Raw genomic sequence first — 26824 nt, 5'->3', positions numbered from 1 at the left:
CAACAGCCAGACCTGTATACCAGGAGCCAGACCAGTATAACAACAGCCAGACCAGTATACCATGAGCCAGACCAGCATACCAGGAGCCAGACCAGTATACCAACAGCCAGACCAGTATACCAGGAGGCAGACCAGTATACCAGGAGGCAGACCAGTATACCAACAGTCAGACCAGTATACCAACAGCCAGACCAGTATACCAGGAGCCAGATCAGTATAGCAAAAGCCAGACCAGTATACCAGGAGCCAGACCAGTATACCAGCAGCCTGACCAGTAAACCAGGAGCCTGACTAGTGTACCAGGAGCCTGACCAGTATACCAGCAGCCAGACCAGTATACCAGCAGCCAGACCAGTATACCAGGAGCCAAAAAAGTTAACCAGCAGCCAGACCAGTATACCAGGAGCCAGACCAGTATACCAACAGCCAGACCAGTATACCAGGAGCCTGACCAGTATACCAGCAGCCAGACTAGTATACCAGGAGCCACACCAGTATACCAGGAGCCACACCAGTATACCAGCAGCCACACCAGTATACCAGCAGCCAGACCAGTATAACAACAGCCAGACCAGTATACCAGGAGGCAGACCAGTATACCAGCAGCCAGACCAGTATACCAGGAGCCAGACAAATACACCAGGAGCCAGACCAATATACCAAAAGCCAGACCAGTATACCAGGAGCCAAACCAGTATACCAGGAGCCAGACCAGTATACCAGGAGCCAGACCAATATACCAGGAGCCAGATCAATATACCAACAGCCAGACCAGTATACCAGGAGCCAGACCAGTATAACAGGAGACAGACCAGTATACCAGGAGCCAGACCAGTATACCAGGAGCCAGACCACTATACCAACAGCCAGACCAGTATGCCAGCAGCCACAGCAGTATACCAGCAGCCAGACCAGGATACAAGCAGCCAGACCGGTAGACCAAGAGCCAGACAAATATACCAGGAGCCAGACCAATATACCAACAGCCAGACCAGTATACCAGGAGCCAGACCAGTATACCAGGAGCCAGAGCAGTATACCATGAGCCAGACCAGTATACAAAGAGTCAGACCATTATACCAAGAGACAGACCAGTATACCAACAGCCAGACCAGTATACCAGGAGCCAGACCAGTATACCAGGATCCAGACCAGTAGACCAGGAGCAAGACCAGTATACCAGCAGCCAGCCAAGTATACCAACAGCAGGACCAGTATACCGGCAACCACACCAGTATACCAGCAGCAAGACCAGTATAGAAACAGCCAGACCAGTATACCAGGAGCCAGACCAGTATACCAGCAACCAGACCAGTATACTAGCAACCAGACCATTATACCTGGAGCCAGACCTTTATACCAACAGCCAGACCAGTATACCAGGAGCCAGACCAGTAAACCAGCATGCAGACCAGTATACCAGCAGCCAGACCAGGATACCAGTAGCCAGCCCAGTATACCAACAAACAGACCAGTATACCAGGAGCCAGACAAGTATACCAGCAACCAGACCAGTATACCAGGAGCCAGACCATTATACCAACAGCCAGACCACTATACCAGGAGCCAGACCAGTATACCAGGATGCAGACCAGCATACCAGCAGCAAGACCAATATACCAGCAGCCAGCCCAGTATACCAACAAACAGACCAGTATACCAGGAGCCAGACCAGTATAACAGGATGCATACCAGTATACCAGCAGCAAGACCAATATACCAGCAGCCAGCCCAGTATACCAACAAACAGACCAGTATACCAGGAGCCAGACCAGTATACCAGCAACCAGACTAGTATACCAGGAGCCAGACCATTATACCAACAGCCAGACCAGTATACCAGGAGCCAGACCAGTATACCAGCAGCCAGACCATTATACCAACAGCCAGACCAGTATACCAGGAGCCAGACCAGTATACCAGGAGCAAGACCAGTATACCAGGAGCCAGCCCAGTATACCAACAACAGGACCAGTATACCGTAAACCACACAAGTATACCAGCAGCAAGACCAGTATAGAAACAGCCAGACCAGTATACCAGCAGCCAGACCAGTACACCAGCAACCAGACCAGTATACTAGCAACCAGACCATTATGCCTGGAGCCAGACCTTTATACCAACAGCCAGACCAGTATACCAGGAGCCAGACCAGTATACCAGCATGCAGACCAGTATACCAGCAGCCAGACCAGTATACCAGTAGCCAGCCGAGTATACCAACAAACAGACCAGTATACCAGGAGCCAGACAAGTACACCAGCAACCAGACTAGTATACCAGGAGCCAGACCATTATACCAACAGCCAGACCAGTATACCAGGAGCCAGACCAGTATACCAGGATGCACACCAGTATACCAGCAGCAAGACCAATATACCAGCAGCCAGCCCAGTATACCAACAAACAGACCAGTATACCAGGAGCCAGACCAGTATACCAGGATGCAGACCAGTATACCAGCAGCCAGACCAGTATACCAGCAGCCACACCAGTATACCAACTTCCAGACCTGTATACCAGGAGCCAGACCAGTATACCAGCAGCCAGACCAGTATACCAGCAGCCAGACCATTATCCCAAAAGCCAGACCAGTATACCAGGATGCAGACCAGTATACCAGCAGCAAGACCAATATACCAGCAGCCAGCCCAGTATACCAACAAACAGACCAGTATACCAGGAGCCAGACCAGTATACCAGCAGCAAGACCAGTATAGAAACAGCCAGACCAGTATACCAGCAGCCAGACCATTATACCTGGAGCCAGACCTTTAAAACAACAGCCAGACCAGTATACCAGGAGCCAGACCAGTATACCAGCATGCAGACCAGTATACCAGCAGCCAGACCAGGATACCAGTAGCCAGCCGAGTATACCAACAAACAGACCAGTATACCAGGAGCCAAACAAGTACACCAGCAACCAGACTAGTATACCAGGAGCCAGACCATTATACCAACAGCCAGACCAGTATACCAGGAGCCAGACCTGTATACCAGAATGCAAACCAGTATACCAGCAGCAAGACCAATATACCAGCAGCCAGCCCAGTATACCAACAAACAGACCAGTATACCAGGAGCCAGACCAGTATACCAGGATGCAGACCAGTATACCAGCAGCCACACCAGTATACCAACAGCCAGACCTGTATACCAGGAGCCAGACCAGTACACCAAGAGACAGACCAGTATACCAATAAACAGACCAGTATACCAGGAGCCAGACAAGTATACCAGCAACCAGACTAGTATACCAGCTGCCCAACCAGTATACCAGGATGCAGACCAGTATAACAGCAGCAAGACCAATATACCAGCAGTCAGCCCAGTATACCAACAAACAGACCAGTATACCAGGAGCCAGACCAGTACACCAAGAGACAGACCAGTATACCAGCAGCCAGACCAATATACCAGCAGCCAGACCATTATACCAACAGCCAGACCAGTATACCAGGAGCCAGACCAGTATACCAGGAAGCAGACCAGTATACCAGGAGCCAGACCAGTACACCAGGAGCCAGACCAGTATACCATTAGCCAGACCAGTACACCAAGAGACAGACCAGTATACCAGCAGCCAGACCAGTATACCAGCAGCCAGACCAATATACCAGCAGCCAGACCATTATACCAACAGCCAGACCAGTATACCAGGAGGCAGACCAGTATACCAGGAAGCAGACCAGTATACCAGGAGCCAGACCAGTACACCAGGAGCCAGAGCACTATACCATGAGCCAGACCAGTATACAAAGAGTCAGACCATTATACCAAGAGACAGACCAGTATACCAGGAGCCAGACCAGTATACAAGGAGCCAGACCAGTATACCAGCAGCCAGACCAGTATACCAGTAGCCAGCCGAGTATACCAACTAACAGACCAGTATACCAGGAGCCAAACAAGTACACCAGCAACCAGACTAGTATACCAGGAGCCAGACCAGTACACTAGCAGCCAGACCAGTATACCAGGAGCCAGACCAGTATACCAGCATGCAGACCAGTATACCAGCAGCCAGACCAGTATACCAGGAGCCAGACCAGTATACCATGAGCCAGACCAGTACACCAAGAGACAGACCAGTATACCAACAGCCAGACCAGTATACCAGCAGCCAGACCAATATACCAGCAGCCAGACCATTATACCAACAGCCAGACCAGTATACCAGGAGCCAGACCAGTATACCAGGAAGCAGACCAGTATACCAGGAGCCAGACCAGTACACCAGGAGCCAGAGCAGTATACCATGAGCCAGACCAGTATACAAAGAGTCAGACCATTATACCAAGAGACAGACCAGTATACCAACAGCCAGACCAGTATACCAGGAGCCAGACCAGTATACCAGGATCCAGACCAGTAGACCAGGAGCAAGACCAGTATACCAGCAGCCAGCCAAGTATACCAACAGCAGGACCAGTATACCGGCAACCACACCAGTATACCAGCAGCAAGACCAGTATAGAAACAGCCAGACCAGTATACCAGGAGCCAGACCAGTATACCAGACACCAGACCAGTATACTAGCAACCAGACCATTATACCTGGAGCCAGACCTTTATACCAACAGCCAGACCAGTATACCAGGAGCCAGACCAGTAAACCAGCATGCAGACCAGTATACCAGCAGCCAGACCAGTATACCAGTAGCCAGCCCAGTATACCAACAAACAGACCAGTATACCAGGAGCCAGACAAGTATACCAGCAACCAGACTAGTATACCAGGAGCCAAACCATTATACCAACAGCCAGACCAGTATACCAGGAGCCAGACCAGTATACCAGGATGCAGACCAGCATACCAGCAGCCAAACCAATATACCAGCAGCCAGCCCAGTATACCAACAAACAGACCAGTATTCCAGGAGCCAGACCAGTATACCAGGATGCATACCAGTATACCAGCAGCAAGACCAATATACCAGCAGCCAGCCCAGTATACCAACAAACAGACCAGTATACCAGGAGCCAGACAAGTATACCAGCAACCAGACTAGTATACCAGGAGCCAGACCATTATACCAACAGCCAGACCAGTATACCAGGAGCCAGACCAGTATACCAGCAGCCAGACCATTATACCAACAGCCAGACCAGTATACCAGGAGTCAGACCAGTATACCAGGAGCAAGACCAGTATACCAGGAGCCAGGCCAGTATACCAACAACAGGACCAGTATACCGTCAACCACACAAGTATACCAGCAGCAAGACCAGTATAGAAACAGCCAGACCAGTACACCAGCAGCAGACCAGTACACCAGCAACCAGACCAGTATACTAGCAACCAGACCATTATACCAGTAGCCAGCCGAGTATACCAGCAGCCAGACCAGTATACTAGCAACCAGACCATTATACCTGGAGCCAGACCAGTATACCAGCAGCCAGACCAGTATACCAGTAGCCAGCCGAGTATACCAACAGCCAGACCAGTATACCAGGAGCCAGACCAGTATACCAGGATGCAGACCAGTATACCAGCAGCAAGACCAATATACCAGCAGCCAGCCCAGTATACCAACAAACAGATCAGTATACCAGGAGCCAGACCAGTATACCAGGATGCAGACCAGTATACCAGCAGCCAGACCAGTATACCAGCAGCCACACCAGTATACCAACAGCCAGACCTGTATACCAGGAGCCAGACCAGTATACCAGCAGCCAGACCAGTATACCAGCAGCCAGACCATTATACAAACAGCCAGACCAGTATACCAGGAGCCAGACCAGTATACCAGGATGCAGACCAGTATACCAGCAGCAAGACCAATATACCAGCAGCCAGCCCAGTATACCAACAAACAGACCAGTATACCAGGAGCCAGACCAGTATACCTGGGGCCAGACCAGTATACCAGGAGCCAGACCAGTATATCAGGAGCCAGACCAGTATACCATGAGCCAGACCAGTATACCATGAGCCAGACCAGTATACCAAGAGTCAGACCAGTATACCAAGTGACAGACCAGTATACCAACAGCCAGACCAGTATACCAGCAGCCAGACCAGTATACCAGCATGCAGACCAGTATACCAGCAGCCAGACCAGTATACCAGTAGCCAGCCGAGTATATCAACAAACAGACCAGTATACCAGGAGCCAGACAAGTACACCAGCAAACAGACTAGTATACCAGGACCCAGACCATTATACCAACAGCCAAACAGGTATACCAGGAGCCAGACCAGTATACCAGGGGCCAGACCAGTATACCAGGAGCCAGACCAGTTTACCAGGAGCCAGACCAGTATACCATGAGCCAGACCAGTATACCATGAGCCAGACCAGTATTCCAAGAGTCAGACCAGTATACCAGGAGCCAGACAAGTACACCAGCAAATTGACTAGTATACCAGGACCCAGACCATTATACCAACAGCCAGACAGGTATACCAGGAGCCAGACCAGTATACCAGGACCCAGACCATTATACCAGCAGCAAGACCAATATACCAGCAGCCAGCCCAGTATACCAACAAACAGACCAGTATACCAGGAGCCAGACCAGTATACCAGGGGCCAGACCAGTATACCAGGAGCCAGACCAGTATACCAGGAGCCAGACCAGTATACCATGAGCCAGACCAGTATACCATGAGCCAGAGCAGTATACCAAGAGTCAGACCAGTATACCAAGTGACAGACCAGTATACCAACAGCCAGACCAGTATGCCAGCAGCCAGACCAGTATACCAGCAGCCAGACCATTATACCAACAGCCAGACCAGTATACCAGGAGCCAGACCTGTATACCAGGATGCAGACCAGTATACCAGCAGCAAGACCAATATACCAGCAGCCAGCCCAGTATACCAACAAACAGACCAGTATACCAGGAGCCAGACCAGTATACCAGGAGTCAGACCAGTATACCAGCAGCCAGACCAGTATATCTGCAGCCAGACCAGTATACCAGCAGCCAGACCAGTATACCAGGAGCCAGACCAGTATACCAGGGGCCAGACCAGTATACCAGGAGCCAGATCAGTATAACAGGAGCCAGACCAGTATACCAGGAGCCAGACCAGTATACCAGGAGCCAGACCAGTATACCATGAGCCAGACCAGTATACCATGAGCCAGACCAGTATTCCAAGAGTCAGACCAGTATACCAAGTGACAGACCAGTATACCAACAGCCAGACCAGTATACCAGCAGCCAGACCAGTATACCAGCAGCCAGACCATTATACCAACAGCCAGACCAGTATACCAGGAGCCAGACCAGTATAGCAGGAGCAAGACCAGTATACCAGGAGCCAGCCCAGTATACCAACAACAGGACCAGTATACCGTCAACCACACCAGTATACCAGCAGCCAGACCAGTATAGAAACAGCCAGACCAGTATACCTGGAGCCAGACAAGTACACCAGCAACCAGACTAGTATACTAGGAGCCAGACCATTATACCAACAGCCAGACCAGTATACCAGGAGCCAGACCAGTATACCAGGATGCAGACCAGTATACCAGCAGCAAGACCAATATACCAGCAGCCAGCCCAGTATACCAACAAACAGACCAGTATACCAGGAGCCAGACCAGTATACCAGGATGCAGACCAGTATACCAGCAGCCAGACCAGTATACCAGCAGCCACACCAGTATACCAACAGCCAGACCTGTATACCAGGAGCCAGACCAGTATAACAACAGCCAGACCAGTATACCATGAGCCAGACCAGCATACCAGGAGCCAGACCAGTATACCAACAGCCAGACCAGTATACCAGGAGGCAGACCAGTATACCAGGAGGCAGACCAGTATACCAACAGTCAGACCAGTATACCAACAGCCAGACCAGTATACCAGGAGCCAGATCAGTATACCAGCAGCCAGACCAGTATACCAACAGCCAGACCAGTATACCAGGAGGAAGACCAGTATACCAGCAGCCAGACCAGTATACCAGGAGCCAGACAAATATACCAGGAGCCAGACCAATATACCAACAGCCAGACCAGTATACCAGGAGCCAGACCAGTATACCAGGAGCCAGACCAGTATACCAGGAGTCAGACCAGTATACCAGGAGCCAGACCAGTATACCAGGAGCCAGACCAATATACCAGGAGCCAGACCAATATACCAACAGCCAGACCAGTATACCAGGAGCCAGACCAGTGTAACAGGAGACAGACCAGTATACCAGCAGCCAGACCAGAATACCAACAGCCAGACCACTATACCAACAGCCAGACCAGAATACCATGAGCCAGACCAGTATACCATGAGCCAGACCAGTATACCAAGAGTCAGACCAGTATACCAAGAGACAGACCAGTATACCAACAGCCAGACCAGTTACCAGCAGCCAGACCAGTATACCAGCAGCCAGACCAGTACACTAGCAGCCAGACCAGTATACCAGCAAACAGACCAGTATACCAATAAACATACCAGTATACCAGGAGCCAGACAAGTATACCAGCAACCAGACTAGTATACCAGCTGCCCAACCAGTATACCAGGATGCAGACCAGTATAACAGCACCAAAAACAATATACCAGCAGTCAGCCCAGTATACCAACAAACAGACCAGTATACCAGGAGCCAGACCAGTATACCAGGAGCCAGACCAGTATAACAACAGCCAGACCAGTATACCAGGAGCCAGACCAGTATACCAGGAGCCAGACCAGTATACCATGAGCCAGACCAGTACACCAAGAGACAGACCAGTATACCAGCAGCCAGACCAGTATACCAGCAGCCAGACCAATATACCAGCAGCCAGACCATTATACCAACAGCCAGACCAGTATACCAGGAGCCAGACCAGTATACCAGGAAGCAGACCAGTATACCAGGAGCCAGACCAGTACACCAGGAGCCAGAGCAGTATACCATGAGCCAGACCAGTATACAAAGAGTCAGACCATTATACCAAGAGACAGACCAGTATACCAACAGCCAGACCAGTATACCAGGAGCCAGACCAGTATACCAGGATCCAGACCAGTAGACCAGGAGCAAGACCAGTATACCAGCAGCCAGCCAAGTATACCAACAGCAGGACCAGTATACCGGCAACCACACCAGTATACCAGCAGCAAGACCAGTATAGAAACAGCCAGACCAGTATACCTGGAGCCAGACCAGTATTCCAGCAACCAGACCAGTATACTAGCAACCAGACCATTATACCTGGAGCCAGACCTTTATACCAACAGCCAGACCAGTATACCAGGAGCCAGACCAGTAAACCAGCATGCAGACCAGTATACCAGCAGCCAGCCCAGTATACCAGTAGCCAGCCCAGTATACCAACAAACAGACCAGTATACCAGCAGCCAGACCAGTATACCAGCAGCCAGACCAGTATACCAGGAGCCAAAAAAGTATACCAGCAGCCAGACCAGTATACCAGGAGCCAGACCAGTATACCAACAGCCAGACCAGTATACCAGGAGCCTGACCAGTATACCAGCAGACAGACCAGTATACCAGGAGCCACACCAGTATACCAGGAGCCACACCAGTATACCAGCAGCCACACCAGTATACCAGCAGCCAGACCAGTATACCAACAGCCAGACCAGTATACCAGGAGGAAGACCAGTATACCAGCAGCCAGACCAGTATACCAGGAGCCAGACAAATATACCAGGAGCCAGACCAATATACCAACAGCCAGACTAGTATACCAGGAGCCATACCAGTATACCAGGAGCCAGACCAGTATACCAGGAGTCAGACCAGTATACCAGGAGCCAGACCAGTATACCAGGAGCCAGACCAATATACCAGGAGCCAGACCAATATACCAACAGCCAGACCAGTATACCAAGAGCCAGACCAGTGTAACAGGAGACAGACCAGTATACCAGAGGCCAGACCAGTATACCAACAGCCAGACCACTATACCAACAGCCAGACCAGAATACTATGAGCCAGACCAGTATACCATGAGCCAGACCAGTATACCAAGAGTCAGACCAGTATACCAAGAGACAGACCAGTATACCAACAGCCAGACCAGTTACCAGCAGCCAGACCGGTATACCAGCAGCCAGACCAGTATACCAGCTGCCCAACCAGTATACCAGGATGCAGACCAGTATAACAGCAGCAAGACCAATATACCAGCAGTCAGCCCAGTATACCAACAAACAGACCAGTATACCAGGAGCCAGACCAGTATACCAGGAGCCAGACCAGTATAACAACAGCCAGACCAGTATACCAGGAGCCAGACCAGTATACCAGGAGCCAGACCAGTATACCATGAGCCAGACCAGTACACCAAGAGACAGACCAGTATACCAGCAGCCAGACCAGTATACCAGCAGCCAGACCAATATACCAGCAGCCAGACCATTATACCAACAGCCAGACCAGTATACCAGGAGCCAGACCAGTATACCAGGAAGCAGACCAGTATACCAGGAGCCAGACCAGTACACCAGGAGCCAGAGCAGTATACCATGAGCCAGACCAGTATACAAAGAGTCAGACCATTATACCAAGAGACAGACCAGTATACCAACAGCCAGACCAGTGTACCAGGAGCCAGACCAGTATACCAGGATCCAGACCAGTAGACCAGGAGCAAGACCAGTATACCAGCAGCCAGCCAAGTATACCAAAAGCAGGACCAGTATACCGTCAACCACACCAGTATACCAGCAGCAAGACCAGTATAGAAACAGCCAGACCAGTATACCAGCAGCCAGACCAGTACACCAGCAACCAGACCAGTATACTAGCAACCAGACCATTATACCTGGAGCCAGACCTTTATACCAACAGCCAGACCAGTATACCAGGAGCCAGACCAGTATACCAGCATGCAGACCAGTATACCAGAAGCCAGACCAGTATATCAGTAACCAGCCGATTATACCAACAAATAGACCAGTATACCAGGAGCCAGACAAGTACACCAGCAACCAGACTAGTATACCAGGAGCCAGACCATTATACCAACAGCCAGACCAGTATACCAGGAGCCAGACCAGTATACCAGGATGCAGACCAGTATACCAGCAGCAAGACCAATATACCAGCAGCCAGCCCAGTATACCAACAAACAGACCAGTATACCAGGAGCCAGACCAGTATACCAGGATGCAGACCAGTATACCAGCAGCCAGACCAGTATACCAGCAGCCACACCAGTATACCAACAGCCAGACCTGTATACCAGGAGCCAGACCAGTATAACAACAGCCAGACCAGTATACCATGAGCCAGACCAGCATACCAGGAGCCAGACCAGTATACCAACAGCCAGACCAGTATACCAGGAGGCAGACCAGTATACCAGGAGGCAGACCAGTATACCAACAGTCAGACCAGTATACCAACAGCCAGACCAGTATACCAGGAGCCAGATCAGTATAGCAAAAGCCAGACCAGTATACCAGGAGCCAGACTAGTATACCAGCAGCTTGACCAGTATACCAGGAGCCTGACTAGTGTACCAGGAGCCTGACCAGTATACCAGCAGCCAGAACAGTATACCAGCAGCCAGACCAGTATACCAGCAGCCAGGCCAGTATACCAGGAGCCAAAAAAGTATACCAGCAGCCAGACCAGTATACCACGAGCCAGACCAGTATACCAACAGCCAGACCAGTATACCAGGAGCCTGACCAGTATACCAGCAGCCAGACCAGTATACCAGGAGCCACACCAGTATACCAGGAGCCACACCAGTATACCAGGAGCCACACCAGTATACCAGCAGCCAGACCAGTATACCAACAGCCAGACCAGTATACCAGGAGGAAGACCAGTATACCAGCAGCCAGACCAGTATACCAGGAGCCAGACAAATATACCAGGAGCCAGACCAATATACCAACAGCCAGACCAGTATACCAGGAGCCAGACCAGTATACCAGGAGCCAGACCAGTATACCAGGAGTCAGACCAGTATACCAGGAGCCAGACCAGTATACCAGGAGCCAGACCAATATACCAGGAGCCAGACCAATATTCCAACAGCCAGACGAGTATACCAGGAGCCAGACCAGTGTAACAGGAGACAGACCAGTATACCAGCAGCCAGACCAGAATACCAACAGCCAGACCACTATACCAACAGCCAGACCAGAATACCATGAGCCAGACCAGTATACCATGAGCCAGACCAGTATACCAAGAGTCAGACCAGTATACCAAGAGACAGGCCAGTATACAAACAGCCAGACCAGTTACCAGCAGCCAGACCAGTATACCAGCAGCCAGACCAGTACACTAGCAGCCAGACCAGTATACCAGCAAACAGACCAGTATACCAATAAACAGACCAGTATACCAGGAGCCAGACAAGTATACCAGCAACCAGACTAGTATACCAGCTGCCCAACGAGTATACCAGGATGCAGACCAGTATAACAGCACCAAAAACAATATACCAGCAGTCAGCCCAGTATACCAACAAACAGACCAGTATACCAGGAGCCAGACCAGTATACCAGGAGCCAGACCAGTATAACAACAGCCAGACCAGTATACCAGGAGCCAGACCAGTATACCAGGAGCCAGACCAGTATACCATGAGCCAGACCAGTACACCAAGAGACAGACCAGTATACCAGCAGCCAGACCAGTATACCAGCAGCCAGACCAATATACCAGCAGCCAGACCATTATACCAACAGCCAGACCAGTATACCAGGAGCCAGACCAGTATACCAGGAAGCAGACCAGTATACCAGGAGCCAGACCAGTACACCAGGAGCCAGAGCAGTATACCATGAGCCAGACCAGTATACAAAGAGTCAGACCATTATACCAAGAGACAGACCAGTATACCAACAGCCAGACCAGTATACCAGGAGCCAGACCAGTATACCAGGATCCAGACCAGTAGACCAGGAGCAAGACCAGTATACCAGCAGCCAGCCAAGTATACCAGCAGCCAGACCAGTATACCGGCAACCACACCAGTATACCAGCAGCAAGACCAGTATAGAAACAGCCAGACCAGTATACCAGGAGGAAGACCAGTATACCAACAAACAGACCAGTATACCAGGAGCAAGACCAGTATACCAGGAGTCAGACCTGTATACCAGCAGCCAGACCAGTATACCTGCAGCCAGACCAGTATAACAGCAGCCAGACCAGTATACCAGGAGCCAGACCAGTATACCAGGGGCCAGACCAGTATACCAGGAGCCAGACCAGTATACCAGGAGCCAGACCAGTATACCAGGAGCCAGACCAGTATACCATGAGCCAGACCAGTATACCATGAGCCAGACCAGTATACCAAGAGTCAGACAAGTATACCAAGTGACAGACCAGTATACCAACAACCAGACCAGTATACCAGCAGCCAGACCAGTATACCAGCAGCCAGACCAGTATACCAGTAGCCAGCCGAGTATACCAACAAACAGACCAGTATACCAGGAGCCAAACAAGTACACCAGCAACCAGACTAGTATACCAGGAGCCAGACCATTATACCAACAGCCAGACCAGTATACCAGGAGCCAGACCAGTATACCAGCATGCAGACCAGTATACCAGCAGCCAGACCAGTATACCAGTAGCCAGCCGAGTATACCAACTAACAGACCAGTATACCATGAGCCAAACAAGTACACCAGCAACCAGACTAGTATACCAGGAGCCAGACAAGTATACCAGCAACCAGACTAGTACACCAGCGGCCCAACCAGTATACCAGGATGCAGACCAGTATAACAGCAGCAAGACCAATATACCAGCAGTCAGCCCAGTATACCAACAAACAGACCAGTATACCAGGAGCCAGACCAGTATAACAACAGCCAGACCAGTATACCAGGAGCCAGACCAGTATACCAGGAGCCAGACCAGTATACCATGAGCCAGACCAGTACACCAAGAGACAGACCAGTATACCAGCAGCCAGACCAGTATACCAGCAGCCAGACCAATATACCAGCAGCCAGACCATTATACCAAACAGCCAGACCAGTACACCAGGAGCCAGACCAGTACACCAGGAGCCAGAGCAGTATACCATGAGCCAGACCAGTATACAAAGAGTCAGACCATTATACCAAGAGACAGACCAGTATACCAACAGCCAGACCAGTATACCAGGAGCCAGACCAGTATACCAGGATCCAGACCAGTAGACCAGGAGCAAGACCAGTATACCAGCGGCCAGCCAAGTATACCAACAGCAGGACCAGTATACCGGCAACCACACCAGTATACCAGCAGCAAGACCAGTATAGAAACAGCCAGACCAGTATACCAGGAGCCAGACCAGTATACCAGCAACCAGACCAGTATACCAGGAGCCAGACCAGTATACCAGGATGCACACCAGTATACCAGCAGCCAGACCAGTATACAAGCAGCCACACCAGTATACCAAAAGCCAAGACCTGTATACCAGGAGCCAGACCAGTATAACAACAGCCAGACCAGTATACCATGAGCCAGACCAGCATACCAGGAGCCAGACCAGTATACCAACAGCCAGACCAGTATACCAGGAAGCAGACCAGTATACCAGGAGGCAGACCAGTATACCAACAGTCAGACCAGTATACCAACAGCCAGACCAGTATACCAGGAGCCAGATCAGTATAGCAAAAGCCAGACCAGTATACCAGGAGCCAGACTAGTATACCAGCAGCCTGACCAGTATACCAGGAGCCTGACTAGTGTACCAGGAGCCAGACCAGTATACCATGAGCCAGACCAGTACACCAAGAGACAGACCAGTATACCAGCAGCCAGACCAGTATACCAGCAGCCAGACCAATATACCAGCAGCCAGACCAATATACCAACAGCCAGACCAGTATACCAGGAGCCAGACCAGTATACCAGGATGCAGACCAGTATACCAGGAGCCAGACCAGTATACCAGGAGCCAGACCAATATACCAGGAGCCAGACCAATATACCAACAGCCAGACCAGTATACCAGGAGCCAGACCAGTATAGCAGGAGCCAGACCAGTATACCAGGAGCAAGACCAGTATACCAGGAGCCAGCCCAGTATACCAACAACAGGACCAGTATACCGGCAACCACACCAGTATACCAGCTTCAAGACCAGTATAGAAACAGCCAGACCAGTATACCAGCAGCCAGACCAGTACACCAGCAACCAAACCAGTATACTAGCAACCAGACCATTATACCTGGAGCCAGACCTTTATACCAACAGCCAGACCAGTATACCAGGAGCCAGACCAGTATACCAGCATGCAGACCAGTATACCAGCAGCCAGACCAGTATACCAGTAGCCAGCCGAGTATACCAACAAACAGACCAGTATACCAGGAGCCAGACAAGTACACCAGCAACCAGACTAGTATACCAGGAGCCAGACCATTATACCAACAGCCAGACCAGTATACCAGGAGCCAGACCAGTATACCAGGATGTAGACCAGTATACGAGCAGCAAGACCAATATACCAGCAGCCAGCCCAGTATACCAACAAACAGCCCTGTATACCAGGAGCCAGACCAGTATACCAGGATGCACACCAGTATGCCAGCAGCCAGACCAGTATACAAGCAGCCACACCAGTATACCAAAAGCCAAGACCTGTATACCAGGAGCCAGACCAGTATAACAACAGCCAGACCAGTATACCATGAGCCAGGCCAGCATACCAGGAGCCAGACCAGTATACCAACAGCCAGACCAGTATACCAGGAGGCAGACCAGTATACCAGGAGGCAGACCAGTATACCAACAGTCAGACCAGTATACCAACAGCCAGACCAGTATACCAGGAGCCAGATCAGTATAGCAAAAGCCAGACCAGTATACCAGGAGCCAGACTAGTATACCAGCAGCCTGACCAGTATACCAGGAGCCTGACTAGTGTACCAGGAGCCTGACCAGTATACCAGCAGCCAGACCAGTATACCAGGAGGCAGACCAGTATACCAGCAGCCCGACCAGTATACCAGGAGCCAGACAAATATACCAGGAGCCAGACCAATATACCAACAGCCAGACCAGTATACCAGGAGCCAGACCAGTATACCAGGAGACAGACCAGTATACCAGGAGCCAGACCAGTATACCAGGAGCCAGACCAATATACCAGGAGCCAGACGAATATACCAACAGCCAGACCAGTATACCAGGAGCCAGACCAGTATACCAGGAGACAGACCAGTATACCAGCAGCCAGACCAGTATACCAACAGCCAGACCACTATACCAACAGCCAGACATGAATACCATGAGCCAGACCAGTATACCATGAGCCAGACCAGTATACCAAGAGTCAGACCAGTATACCAAGAGACAGACCAGTATACCAACAGCCAGACCAGTTTACCAGCAGCCAGACCAGTATACCAGCAGCCAGACCAGTATACTAGCAGCCAGACCAGTATACCAGCAATCAGACCAGTATACCAATAAACAGACCAGTATACCAGGAGCAGGACAAGTATACCAGCAACCAGAATAGTATACCAGCGGCCCAACCAGTATACCAGGATGCAGACCAGGATAACAGCAGCAAGACCAATATACCAGCAGCCAGCCCAGTATACCAACAAACAGACCAGTATACCAGGAGCCAGACCAGTATACCAGGAGCCAGACCAGTATAACAACAGCCAGACCAGAATACCAGGAGCCAGACCAGTATACCAGGAGCCAGACCAGTATACCATGAGCCAGACCAGTACACCAAGAGACAGACCAGTATACCAGCAGCCAGACCAGTATACCAGCAGCCAGACCAATATACCAGCAGCCAGACCATTATACCAACAGCCAGACCAGTATACCAGGAGCCAGACCAGTATACCAGGATGCAGACCAGTATACCAGGAGCCAGACCAGTATACCAGGAGCCAGACCAATATACCAGAAGCCAGACCAAAATACCAACAGCCAGACCAGTATACCAGGAGGCAGACCAGTATAACAGGAGACAGACCAGTATACCAGCAGCCAGACCAGTATACCAGGAGCCAGACCACTATACCAACAGCCAGACCAGTATACCAGCAGCCAGACCAGTATACCAGCAGCCAGACCAGTATACCAACAGCCAGACCAGTATACCAGCAGCCAGACAAGTATACCAGGAGCCAAAAAAGTATACCAGCAGCCAGACCAGTATACCAGGAGCCAGACCAGAATACCAAAAGCCAGACCAGTATACCATGAGCCAGACCAGAATACCAAAAGCCAGACCAGTATACCAGGAGCCTGACCAGTATACCAGCAGACAGACCAGTATACCAGCAGCCAGACCAGTATACCAGCAGCCAGACCAGTATACCAGGAGCCAGACCAGAATACCAAAAGCCAGACCAGTATACCAGGAGCCTGACCAGTATACCAGCAGACAGACCAGTATACCAGCAGCCAGACCAGTATACCAGCAGCCAGACCAGTATACCAGGAGCCAAAAAAGTATACCAGCAGCCAGACCAGTATACCAGGAGCCAGACCAGTATACCAACAGCCAGACCAGTATACCAGGAGCCAGACCAGTATACCAGCAGACAGACCAGTATACCAGGAGCCACACCAGTATACCAGGAGCCATACCAGTATACCAGCAGCCAGACCAGTATACCAGCAGCCAGACCAGTATACCAACAGCCAGACCAGTATACCAAGAGGCAGACCAGTATACCAGCAGCCAGACCAGTATACCAGGAGCCAGACAAATATACCAGGAGCCAGACCAATATACCAACAGCCAGACCAGTATACCAGGAGCCAGACCAGTATACCAGGTGCCAGACCAGTATACCAGGAGCCAGACCAGTATACCAGGAGCCAGACCAGTATACCAACAGCCAGACCAGTATACCTGCAGCCAGACCAGTATAACAGCAGCCAGACCAGTATACCAGGAGCCAGACCAGTATACCAGGGGCCAGACCAGTAGACCAGGAGCAAGACCAGTATACCAGCAGCCAGCCAAGTATACCAGCAGCCAGACCAGTATACCGGCAACCACACCAGTATACCAGCAGCAAGACCAGTATAGAAACAGCCAGACCAGTATACCAGGAGGAAGACCAGTATACCAACAAACAGACCAGTATACCAGGAGCCAGACCAGTATACCAGGAGTCAGACCTGTATACCAGCAGCCAGACCAGTATACCTGCAGCCAGACCAGTATAACAGCAGCCAGACCAGTATACCAGGAGCCAGACCAGTATACCAGGGGCCAGACCAGTATACCAGGAGCCAGACCAGTATACCAGGAGCCAGACCAGTATACCAGGAGCCAGACCAGTATACCATGAGCCAGACCAGTATACCATGAGCCAGACCAGTATACCAAGAGTCAGACAAGTATACCAAGTGACAGACCAGTATACCAACAACCAGACCAGTATACCAGCAGCCAGACCAGTATACCAGCAGCCAGACCAGTATACCAGTAGCCAGCCGAGTATACCAACAAACAGACCAGTATACCAGGAGCCAAACAAGTACACCAGCAACCAGACTAGTATACCAGGAGCCAGACCATTATACCAACAGCCAGACCAGTATACCAGGAGCCAGACCAGTATACCAGCATGCAGACCAGTATACCAGCAGCCAGACCAGTATACCAGTAGCCAGCCGAGTATACCAACTAACAGACCAGTATACCATGAGCCAAACAAGTACACCAGCAACCAGACTAGTATACCAGGAGCCAGACAAGTATACCAGCAACCAGACTAGTATACCAGCGGCCCAACCAGTATACCAGGATGCAGACCAGTATAACAGCAGCAAGACCAATATACCAGCAGTCAGCCCAGTATACCAACAAACAGACCAGTATACCAGGAGCCAGACCAGTATAACAACAGCCAGACCAGTATACCAGGAGCCAGACCAGTATACCAGGAGCCAGACCAGTATACCATGAGCCAGACCAGTACACCAAGAGACAGACCAGTATACCAGCAGCCAGACCAGTATACCAGCAGCCAGACCAATATACCAGCAGCCAGACCATTATACCAAACAGCCAGACCAGTACACCAGGAGCCAGACCAGTACACCAGGAGCCAGAGCAGTATACCATGAGCCAGACCAGTATACAAAGAGTCAGACCATTATACCAAGAGACAGACCAGTATACCAACAGCCAGACCAGTATACCAGGAGCCAGACCAGTATACCAGGATCCAGACCAGTAGACCAGGAGCAAGACCAGTATACCAGCGGCCAGCCAAGTATACCAACAGCAGGACCAGTATACCGGCAACCACACCAGTATACCAGCAGCAAGACCAGTATAGAAACAGCCAGACCAGTATACCAGGAGCCAGACCAGTATACCAGCAACCAGACCAGTATACCAGGAGCCAGACCAGTATACCAGGATGCACACCAGTATACCAGCAGCCAGACCAGTATACAAGCAGCCACACCAGTATACCAAAAGCCAAGACCTGTATACCAGGAGCCAGACCAGTATAACAACAGCCAGACCAGTATACCATGAGCCAGACCAGCATACCAGGAGCCAGACCAGTATACCAACAGCCAGACCAGTATACCAGGAAGCAGACCAGTATACCAGGAGGCAGACCAGTATACCAACAGTCAGACCAGTATACCAACAGCCAGACCAGTATACCAGGAGCCAGATCAGTATAGCAAAAGCCAGACCAGTATACCAGGAGCCAGACTAGTATACCAGCAGCCTGACCAGTATACCAGGAGCCTGACTAGTGTACCAGGAGCCAGACCAGTATACCATGAGCCAGACCAGTACACCAGCAGCCAGACCAGTATACCAGCAGCCAGACCAGTATACCAGGAGCCAAAAAAGTATACCAGCAGCCAGACCAGTATACCAGGAGCCAGACCAGTATACCAACAGCCAGACCAGTATACCAGGAGCCAGACCAGTATACCAGCAGACAGACCAGTATACCAGGAGCCACACCAGTATACCAGGAGCCATACCAGTATACCAGCAGCCAGACCAGTATACCAGCAGCCAGACCAGTATACCAACAGCCAGACCAGTATACCAAGAGGCAGACCAGTATACCAGCAGCCAGACCAGTATACCAGGAGCCAGACAAATATACCAGGAGCCAGACCAATATACCAACAGCCAGACCAGTATACCAGGAGCCAGACCAGTATACCAGGTGCCAGACCAGTATACCAGGAGCCAGACCAGTATACCAGGAGCCAGACCAGTATACCAACAGCCAGACCACTATACCAACAGCCAGACCAGAATACCATGAGCCAGACCAGTATACCATGAGCCAGACCAGTATACCAACAACCAGACCAGTATACCAGCAGCCAGACCAGTATACCAGCAGCCAGACCAGTATACCAGTAGCCATCCGAGTATACCAACAAACAGACCAGTATACCAGGAGCCAAACAAGTACACCAGCAACCAGACTAGTATACCAGGAGCCAGACCATTATACCAACAGCCAGACCAGTATACCAGGAGCCAGACCAGTATACCAGCATGCAGACCAGTATACCAGCAGCCAGACCAGTATACCAGTAGCCAGCCGAGTATACCAACTAACAGACCAGTATACCATGAGCCAAACAAGTACACCAGCAACCAGACTAGTATACCAGGAGCCAGACCAGTACACTAGCAGCCAGACCAGTATACCAGCAAACAGACCAGTATACCAATAAACAGACCAGTATACCAGGAGCCAGACAAGTATACCAGCAACCAGACTAGTATACCAGCGGCCCAACCAGTATACCAGGATGCAGACCAGTATAACAGCAGCAAGACCAATATACCAGCAGTCAGCCCAGTATACCAACAAACAGACCAGTATACCAGGAGCCAGACCAGTATAACAACAGCCAGACCAGTATACCAGGAGCCAGACCAGTATACCATGAGCCAGACCAGTACACCAAGAGACAGACCAGTATACCAGCAGCCAGACCAGTATACCAGCAGCCAGACCAATATACCAGCAGCCAGACCATTATACCAACAGCCAGACCAGTACACCAGGAGCCAGACCAGTACACCAGGAGCCAGAGCAGTATACCATGAGCCAGACCAGTATACAAAGAGTCAGACCATTATACCAAGAGACAGACCAGTATACCAACAGCCAGACCAGTATACCAGGAGCCAGACCAGTATACCAGGATCCAGACCAGTAGACCAGGAGCAAGACCAGTATACCAGCGGCCAGCCAAGTATACCAACAGCAGGACCAGTATACCGGCAACCACACCAGTATACCAGCAGCAAGACCAGTATAGAAACAGCCAGACCAGTATACCAGGAGCCAGACCAGTATACCAGCAACCAGACCAGTATACCAGGAGCCAGACCAGTATACCAGGATGCACACCAGTATACCAGCAGCCAGACCAGTATACAAGCAGCCACACCAGTATACCATGAGCCAGACCAGCATACCAGGAGCCAGACCAGTATACCAACAGCCAGACCAGTATACCAGGAAGCAGACCAGTATACCAGGAGGCAGACCAGTATACCAACAGTCAGACCAGTATACCAACAGCCAGACCAGTATACCAGGAGCCAGATCAGTATAGCAAAAGCCAGACCAGTATACCAGGAGCCAGACTAGTATACCAGCAGCCTGACCAGTATACCAGGAGCCTGACTAGTGTACCAGGAGCCAGACCAGTATACCATGAGCCAGACCAGTACACCAAGAGACAGACCAGTATACCAGCAGCCAGACCAGTATACCAGCAGCCAGACCAATATACCAGCAGCCAGACCAATATACCAACAGCCAGACCAGTATACCAGGAGCCAGACCAGTATACCAGGATGCAGACCAGTATACCAGGAGCCAGACCAGTATACCAGGAGCCAGACCAATATACCAGGAGCCAGACCAATATACCAACAGCCAGACCAGTATACCAGGAGCCAGACCAGTATACCAGGAGCCAGACCAGTATACCAGGAGCAAGACCAGTATACCAGGAGCCAGCCCAGTATACCAACAACAGGACCAGTATACCGGCAACCACACCAGTATACCAGCTTCAAGACCAGTATAGAAACAGCCAGACCAGTATACCAGCAGCCAGACCAGTACACCAGCAACCAGACCAGTATACTAGCAACCAGACCATTATACCTGGAGCCAGACCTTTATACCAACAGCCAGACCAGTATACCAGGAGCCAGACCAGTATACCAGCATGCAGACCAGTATACCAGCAGCCAGACCAGTATACCAGTAGCCAGCCGAGTATACCAACAAACAGACCAGTATACCAGGAGCCAGACCAGTATACCAGCAACCAGACTAGTATACCAGGAGCCAGACCATTATACCAACAGCCAGACCAGTATACCAGGAGCCAGACCAGTATACCAGCAGCCAGACCATTATACCAACAGCCAGACCAGTATACCAGGAGCCAGACCAGTATACCAGGAGCAAGACCAGTATACCAGGAGCCAGCCCAGTATACCAACAACAGGACCAGTATACCGTAAACCACACAAGTATACCAGCAGCAAGACCAGTATAGAAACAGCCAGACCAGTATACCAGCAGCCAGACCAGTACACCAGCAACCAGACCAGTATACTAGCAACCAGACCATTATACCTGGAGCCAGACCTTTATACCAACAGCCAGACCAGTATACCAGGAGCCAGACCAGTATACCAGCATGCAGACCAGTATACCAGCAGCCAGACCAGTATACCAGTAGCCAGCCGAGTATACCAACAAACAGACCAGTATACCAGGAGCCAGACAAGTACACCAGCAACCAGACTAGTATACCAGGAGCCAGACCATTATACCAACAGCCAGACCAGTATACCAGGAGCCAGACCAGTATACCAGGATGTAGACCAGTATACGAGCAGCAAGACCAATATACCAGCAGCCAGCCCAGTATACCAACAAACAGCCCAGTATACCAGGAGCCAGACCAGTATACCAGGATGCACACCAGTATGCCAGCAGCCAGACCAGTATACAAGCAGCCACACCAGTATACCAAAAGCCAAGACCTGTATACCAGGAGCCAGACCAGTATAACAACAGCCAGACCAGTATACCATGAGCCAGACCAGCATACCAGGAGCCAGACCAGTATACCAACAGCCAGACCAGTATACCAGGAGGCAGACCAGTATACCAGGAGGCAGACCAGTATACCAACAGTCAGACCAGTATACCAACAGCCAGACCAGTATACCAGGAGCCAGATCAGTATAGCAAAAGCCAGACCAGTATACCAGGAGCCAGACTAGTATACCAGCAGCCTGACCAGTATACCAGGAGCCTGACTAGTGTACCAGGAGCCTGACCAGTATACCAGCAGCCAGACCAGTATACCAGGAGGCAGACCAGTATACCAGCAGCCCGACCAGTATACCAGGAGCCAGACAAATATACCAGGAGCCAGACCAATATACCAACAGCCAGACCAGTATACCAGGAGCCAGACCAGTATACCAGGAGACAGACCAGTATACCAGGAGCCAGACCAGTATACCAGGAGCCAGACCAATATACCAGGAGCCAGACGAATATACCAACAGCCAGACCAGTATACCAGGAGCCAGACCAGTATACCAGGAGACAGACCAGTATACCAGCAGCCAGACCAGTATACCAACAGCCAGACCACTATACCAACAGCCAGACATGAATACCATGAGCCAGACCAGTATACCATGAGCCAGACCAGTATACCAAGAGTCAGACCAGTATACCAAGAGACAGACCAGTATACCAACAGCCAGACCAGTTTACCAGCAGCCAGACCAGTATACCAGCAGCCAGACCAGTATACTAGCAGCCAGACCAGTATACCAGCAATCAGACCAGTATACCAATAAACAGACCAGTATACCAGGAGCAGGACAAGTATACCAGCAACCAGAATAGTATACCAGCGGCCCAACCAGTATACCAGGATGCAGACCAGGATAACAGCAGCAAGACCAATATACCAGCAGCCAGCCCAGTATACCAACAAACAGACCAGTATACCAGGAGCCAGACCAGTATACCAGGAGCCAGACCAGTATAACAACAGCCAGACCAGTATACCAGGAGCCAGACCAGTATACCAGGAGCCAGACCAGTATACCATGAGCCAGACCAGTACACCAAGAGACAGACCAGTATACCAGCAGCCAGACCAGTATACCAGCAGCCAGACCAATATACCAGCAGCCAGACCATTATACCAACAGCCAGACCAGTATACCAGGAGCCAGACCAGTATACCAGGATGCAGACCAGTATACCAGGAGCCAGACCAGTATACCAGGAGCCAGACCAATATACCAGAAGCCAGACCAAAATACCAACAGCCAGACCAGTATACCAGGAGGCAGACCAGTATAACAGGAGACAGACCAGTATACCAGCAGCCAGACCAGTATACCAGGAGCCAGACCACTATACCAACAGCCAGACCAGTATACCAGCAGCCAGACCAGTATACCAGCAGCCAGACCAGTATACCAACAGCCAGACCAGTATACCAGCAGCCAGACCAGTATACCAGGAGCCAAAAAAGTATACCAGCAGCCAGACCAGTATACCAGGAGCCAGACCAGTATACCAACAGCCAGACCAGTATACCAGGAGCCAGACCAGTATACCAGCAGACAGACCAGTATACCAGGAGCCACACCAGTATACCAGGAGCCATACCAGTATACCAGCAGCCAGACCAGTATACCAGCAGCCAGACCAGTATACCAACAGCCAGACCAGTATACCAAGAGGCAGACCAGTATACCAGCAGCCAGACCAGTATACCAGGAGCCAGACAAATATACCAGGAGCCAGACCAATATACCAACAGCCAGACCAGTATACCAGGAGCCAGACCAGTATACCAGGTGCCAGACCAGTATACCAGGAGCCAGACCAGTATACCAGGAGCCAGACCAGTATACCAACAGCCAGACCACTATACCAACAGCCAGACCAGAATACCATGAGCCAGACCAGTATACCATGAGCCAGACCAGTATACCAAGAGTCAGACCAGTATACCAAGAGACAGACCAGTTTACCAACAGCCAGACCAGTTTACCAGCAGCCAGACCAGTATACCAGCAGCCAGACCAGTATACTAGCAGCCAGAGCAGTATACCAGCAAACAGACCAGTATACCAATAAACAGACCAGTATACCAGGAGCCAGACAAGTATACCAGCAACCAGACTAGTATACCAGCGGCCCAACCAGTATACCAGGATGCAGACCAGTATAATAGCAGCAAGACCAATATACCAGCAGCCAGCCCAGTATACCAACAAACAGCAAGTATACCAGGAGTCAGACCAGTATACCCGGAGCCAGACCAGTATAACAACAGCCAGACCAGTATACCAGGAGCCAGACCAGTATACCAGGAGCCAGACCAGTATACCGTGAGCCAGACCAGTACACCAAGAGACAGACCAGTATACCAGCAGCCAGACCAGTATACCAGCAGCCAGACCAATATACCAGGAGCCAGACCATTATACCAACAGCCAGACCAGTATACCAGGAGCCAGACAAGTATACCAGGATGCAGACCAGTATACCAGGAGCCAGACCAGTATACCAGGAGCCAGACCAATATACCTGAAGCCAGACCAAAATACCAACAGCCCGACCAGTATACCAGGAGGCAGACCAGTATAACAGGAGACAGACCAGTATACCAGTAGCCAGACCAGTATACCAGCAGCCAGACCACTATACCAACAGCCAGACCAGTATACCAGCAGCCAGACCAGTATACCAGCAGCCAGACCAGTATACCAGCAACCAGACCAGTATACCAGCAAACAGACCAGTATACCAACAAACAGACCAGTATACCAGGAGCCAGACAAGTATACCAGCAACCAGACTAGTATACCAGGAGCCCGACCAGTATACCAGGAAGCAGACCAGTATACCAGCAGCAAGACCAATATACCAGCAGCCATCCCAGTATACCAAAAACAGACCAGTATACCAGGAGCCAGACCAGTATACCAGGGGCCAGACCAGTATACCAGGAGCCAGAACAGTATAACAACAGCCAGACCAGTATACCAGGAGACAGACATGGATACCAGCAGCCACACCAGTATACCAGGATGCAGACCAGTATACCAGCAGCCAGACATGGATACCAGCAGCCACACCAGTATACCAACAGCCAGACCTGTATACCAGGAGCCAGACCAGTATAACAACAGCCAGACCAGTATACCATGAGCCAGACCTGCATACCAGGAGCCAGACCAGTATACCAACAGCCAGACAAGTATACCAGGAGCCAAACCAGTATACCAACAGCCAGACCAGTATACCAGGAGCCAGACCAGTATAACAACAGCCAGACCAGTATACCAGGAGCCAGACCAGTATACCATGAGCCAGACCAGTATACCATGAGCCAGACCAGTATACCAGCAGCCAGACCAGTATACTAGCAGCCAGACCAGTATACCAGGAGCCAGACCAGTATACCAACAAACAGACCAGTACACCAGGAGCCAGACAAGTATACCAGCAACCAGACTAGTATACCAGGAGCCCGACCAGTATACCAGGATACAGACCAGTATACCAGAAGCCAGACCATTATACCAACAGCCAGACCAGTATACCAGGAGCCAGACCAGTATACCAGGGGCCAGACCAGTATACCAGGAGCCAGACCAGTATACCAGGAGCCAGACCAGTATACCAGGAGCCAGACCAATATACCAGGAGCCAGACCAATATACCAACAGCCAGACCAGTATACCAGGAGCCAGACCAGTATACCAGGAGCCAAAAAAGTAAACCAGCAGCCAGACCAGTATACCAGGAGCCAGACCAGTATACCAGGAGCCTGACCAGTATACCAGC

The sequence above is a fragment of the Telmatherina bonti genome (genome assembly GCF_933228915.1).
Source record: "Telmatherina bonti genome assembly, chromosome: 6".
NCBI classification, from domain to species: Eukaryota; Metazoa; Chordata; class Actinopteri; order Atheriniformes; family Telmatherinidae; genus Telmatherina; species Telmatherina bonti.
Note: the sequence above shows the minus strand (reverse complement) of the source record.